Source organism: Gasterosteus aculeatus, chromosome 13 (assembly GCF_964276395.1).
Source record: "Gasterosteus aculeatus chromosome 13, fGasAcu3.hap1.1, whole genome shotgun sequence".
In the NCBI taxonomy this organism is placed as follows: Eukaryota; Metazoa; Chordata; class Actinopteri; order Perciformes; family Gasterosteidae; genus Gasterosteus; species Gasterosteus aculeatus.
The window spans coordinates 16,250,291-16,255,506 of NC_135701.1; the positions used below are offsets into that span (position 1 = coordinate 16,250,291).

General features: G+C 46.5%; 1 long non-coding RNA gene across 1 annotated transcript; it reads left to right on the top strand.

Moving 5' to 3' along the window:
• The first annotated feature begins 603 nt into the window (after window positions 1-603).
• LOC120830736 (uncharacterized) lies at window positions 604-2,379 on the top strand. Its single transcript, XR_013452011.1, has 3 exons — window positions 604-817; window positions 1,007-1,417; window positions 1,537-2,379. It is a non-coding gene; the product is annotated as an uncharacterized LOC120830736 (long non-coding RNA).
• Window positions 2,380-5,216: the final 2,837 nt, after the last annotated feature.

Consider the following 5,216-nt stretch of genomic DNA (forward strand, 5'->3'; position numbering starts at 1 on the left):
TGCTAAACAAACTGCTCACTCTGAGGGTTCAGCATTAAAAGGAACACTTGGCCATGTAGAGTTTGGCAAAAATTAGTCATCAAACATCACAACGTTTTTCTTTCTCCCGGGCCGGACCACCTCCACCACCTCATTTGGTGTCTGGCACATACATGTATTCTAAATCAGAACTTCTGCCCCCTTCATGCGCCAACTATGCTTCACCGAGGACCAGCTCCATTTGGACCGACTTTCACTTAAAGCCACATTTAACACTGACTTGTTGTTCACTTCAGCTTCGAACCCACATCCCGCTTTGATTATGGGCCAAAGACTCTGAAAAGAGCTCTCTGTCTGTTTCCCTTTCAGTTTGCCGTTCACGGTTTTGCCTCCTGGCTCCACAGGAAGCAGAAAAAAAACGTAAGTAGGAAGAAAGACTAAATGAGTTTCACCTCGGTTGCTTCTCGGGGAAAATCCCAGCAGCTCCAGGCAATGTGCTCCATACAGGAGCCACAAAGGTGTGGAGACTCCAGGCGGACATGTAGCCACACGTTGTGGTGTTTCTACTCTGTTGATGCCGTGCGGCACCAACGCGATATGCCGGCTGCTCGTCTGCATATCTTTACACAAAACGACTGACAACGGCAGACAAAGGCACAAATAAACAGTCGATTCCCGGAAGTGTTAACTCATTAACTTAATCGTCATGTGTCCTCGTGAGGCCGGTAGATGCCAGTAATTCAGTTGGCCAAGTCCGAGGACAAGCTGACGTCAGATGTCTTCCTCTGTGAGTCAGGAGCAAATATTGCATTCACACGGGACCAAGAAATTCAATAAGGTAAGTGTTTGTCACTACAAGGCTTGCTGAGCGCCAACCGGCCGTGTTTGATGGGTCCGTCTTTACCAAAGCAATCGTCGGGCTGCAAACAGGCCAATAAAATTCACAATTATTTCATTTTGGACAATAAAGGTTGGTGCTTTAGGCGAGACTAGTAACAGCAATGAAATCTGTGAAATTAAACTGCAGGTTGTTCGGGTGCCTTCGGGATTATATCCCAAAACTGTGCCAAGAAAACAACTGTCCCAAATTGCTTTTACTCCTCTCCTCGCTCTTCAAGTGCGGCCCAGTCACTGGAAGGTATGTCAGCCAATCTCATCTTTTCATCGCGATTCAATTAAAGAGAGTACAAAGACACATGGCTCGGGGCTGTGTGATATGATTAGAGTTCTGTGCACAACGAGGCTGCGGCTTTGATTCATGCCCTCTCTTATCTGGTCGCTTACGGTGACGGACTGCAACAACCGAGCCGAGGAGGGGCTCCCGCAGGTGCGCTGCAGCATCCTCGGGGGCCTATAAAAGCCATCCTAAACCAATCCTCGGGTCGTACTGTCATCATCTATCATGCCAATCTGAAAGCAGGCCGCAGTGACCAAACAGGTACAAACACAAAATCAGTTTTCTATGAGACAGGGATTTATTTTTCACATTTTAAGAGACATGGGATGAGTAAAATCCTTCAAACCACAGGCCGTGCTGCTGTCTTACTTTTCAATCAGGACAATGCAGAGGAGCAACTGTACCCCAACCCCCCCCTTCCTCCCTCATCTTCTAGCCGAGCTGAATGAAAGACTGGTGATACGGCTCTCGGGACGGGGATGTGTCAGAGGAATGCGCGTGCAGGTATCCTGCCGCCTGTGGGGACTGCGGAGAAAGGCCCAGCGCGGCGGTTGATCCCGTTTGATAAAGGCCCTGACATGCCCGGGATTATATGTCTCTGCCTGGAGGAGCTGTCTGTGTCTCATTCCTGCACTGAAGAAAGTCGATCTGGTGGGAATGAGGCGGGGCCATTCCTGTAGGCGGCGGTTTTTTGTATGCATGCCAAAACACACCTTGTTGGGACAGGCACCACTAACACCACCCTCACCCATTACCTGACCACACCCATGTCTCCAGATGCCATAAATACTACTGCCGCAAATCAAGAAATAGATACTTGCTGCAAGGCATGTTTGCTTTAAAATGGCAATTTCTCAGTCTCGTGCATTCATTTACTTTGATGTACAGGTTGCGTTGTGACAGAACTAAACCAAACCAACTACACTACACAGTTAAAGACAGTGAAAAGGGGGGTTGCATACTGTGATACAGACATTTTCTACTTTTGGAAATGGATTTGTCCTGATCGTAGGGTACAACATGCATGTTGTTAAAGGAACGTGAGAAAAACAATGAGATACTTTAATAAATACCACATCGCAGTATTCTTCATGTTATGTGTTGTCCAGTAACATTTGTGGTATTAAGAACACTGCAATCAAAAGTTTTTTACAAGTCATTTCTAAATAATCACTACATAATTTGAAGCTTTATTCCATTTAAATCCAACCGAGGTTAACATCACCTTATTTGCTTGTGTTTTTTTGTTGTGCCAGCCACTCAAAGACAATAGTGAGACACACAGTGAGTGACAGTCTGTGCCCCAGGCTCACCCCTTCTGTTATGTCTCTCCCAAAGAGCAGCTGGGGCGCTGGGGACCTGTCATATAGACAGCCATCTCACAAACAGGGGCCCGGGCCCTCCGTGGAGACGGACACATCAACAACCAAAGAGGGCAGACGAGGAGCCGACACCGACTGCCTGCGTCTGTCATCTTAACTCCAGGAGGCCAACGACGGGGTGCATCACTGAGACTTCCACATCTGTGGACAACCACGTTTAGGATTACACTTATTTAGCTCTGCTGAAAACTGTCCTCGAGAGTGAACTACACCCAAAAACCACAGTCTGTATTTAAACACAAAACAGCTGCTCATCATCTCAACTATTGGTAACGAGGGTGGGGAATCTGTCGCAGTCGGCAAAAAATAAAATAAAGAAATTCCTTGCGGGTTTTTGAAGTGATCTGTTCATGGTGGACGTGGTGGCTCAGCCCGTCTGCTGTGGTCAGCCACACACCTCATGTCTGAGGTCTGTTGTTTACGGGCCCATCATAGGCAGGAATGCAAGAGACTGGTCTCCTTCACCTTGCGCATGGACGCAGGCCAGAATGATATTCATGAGTTCCAGTATTGTACTGCTGCCCCCCTCGCCTCTGTCCCCTAGTGCTCATTGACGGCTCCCTTCCACTAAACTCGCCTCACTTCCTCCCACAAATAGTTAGTGCATTTGTGAGGAGACAAAGGGCACAACAGCGGGTTGATGTCACCGCTCCCGGCTTCCAGGAGGCTCGAATGAGCAGAAACGCACCCACCATCACCGGCACCATCATCACCGATGGCGTCACCCTCCTTGGCTCCTCTCTCCTAACCGCGGCAGAGAAAGACACTCTTGATTGACGACGTGTCTCCTCCGCCCGTGCTTCTTCACCACTGACAGGAAACGGCACGGGGTGGAGATTAATTGGTGAGGCTCAGGCTTTTCTCTGGGCCTGGAGATGATGATCCACAATTGCAATAAATCAAACCATCTCTGGTAAACAACACCAAGGAAACACGCATATACTGACTTTTTAAAAAAGGGTGTGCAGTTTACCGAGGTGGTTGATTTTCTTTAATCGAACACCTTAAAAATGTGGCGGTTCCTTGAGTACATAGTGCCACTAAGCAATTAACATTTTAAAAGATGAGAAGATGAATTTCCCGGAGCGGTGGAAGTGAAATTAAATACTGTTTACATTATGAAATATATCACATATACCTATTAAAGTTACTCCATGCTAGCTGCTTCGTGAGGCATATTTTGGAAATAAATGTTAGCATGCTAGCAATGACAATGCTAAGTATGACCTCAATTACTTTTTTCCTCTCTATTATGACAACTACACATTAAATACTAAACTTCTTCTAAAAAACGGGGAAATAATGCTATAATCTCAGATGACATTAAATCTGATGAGGACTAAAATATGGGCGAGTACAATTCCAACATGCCATAGTTCTTTGGTCCATCCTTCAATCCTTCACCAATTTAAGGTTAGCTACTGATGAAAATACTGAACCACTCTGTAGGTTGGTATATCATCTCGTACGCATTACATTAAGTTGACCAGAATTGAGCAAGCGGTTTTGCGGAAGCTTGACATACCAATTAGTTACAAAAGTTTGAGTGACCAAACTCCAGTATTACAAAATCAGTCAACAGATGATGATTAAAAAACAACAGCGGTCACTTTCATCTTTGTTTGGAAACCATATATTCAGATGCTGTCATGTTCCCCGATCACAACTGTTGACAAACACCGTCCCGCGTGCATCCCCATGACAACAGAATAATCACTACTAGTTTAATTCAGAAGTTGCAGCTATCAGCAGTGCACAAATAGAGGATAGCTGATGAACTTTCCTTTACCGAACTCTTCCAGAGCCATCTGCCAGAAGTCGTAACACGGTGCACCTAATGGCACATGTCCTCCTCACTCTCCACCATTAGCAGGTTATAAAGCAAGGCCTCTCCAGACATTTCTATTCTTAAACGGTGCTCTTCATCATCACCTCAACCACGGCACAGATGATATCGTTTAATAATCCCCGTTTCCAGGAGTGGATGGGATGTTCGCGTGTTTGAATCCTTTTAAGTTTGTGGAAAACTGGACACGGCCGTGCACGTGAAGCCGGGCGTGACGATGTACCCGTGAAGGCCAAGACGTGTATAGTTAAGCACGCCGTACGTTCCCAGCAGCTTGGATTCATAGAACTGTTGGAATAAAAGCAACCCGGATCTGCTCCTCATTAACAAACTGTTCTCCTTCTCTGCTGTAATACAGTACGAACAGAAGGCCAACTGCATTGACCCGGCTTTTAAAAAAAAGAAAAAAAAAAGTAGGTGGAGAGCCTGGCGGGCCGCGTGGCTGATTTTAGCCTGTTGCGTGGAGACCGCAATCCAGGTGATGCATCAGCCAATGGCAGGAGGCCAGAGCCATACACGGGCGTCAAGGTTGCTGTGGCTGATGGATAGAAGTGTAGCACCAGCACTCACCGAGCCATTCCCACGGCCATAAATTACAGGTTTACTGCCGGCTGTGGCTCCGCGCTCGCCAACATTACGTCTGATGTCAGCAGCACATTATCATATCTAATCAGCCCCCAGCAACCAGTGTTAAATGGGTGGGGGATTTGAGTGGCCATCGTTCCATCTCCGTTAGCATGATTTACATCACAAACATGAAAAAAAAAAAAAAAATCTCAATATTTATTGACCCGTTTATGGAGTCGAGTTCAAACTCTGAAAGCTTTGGCGG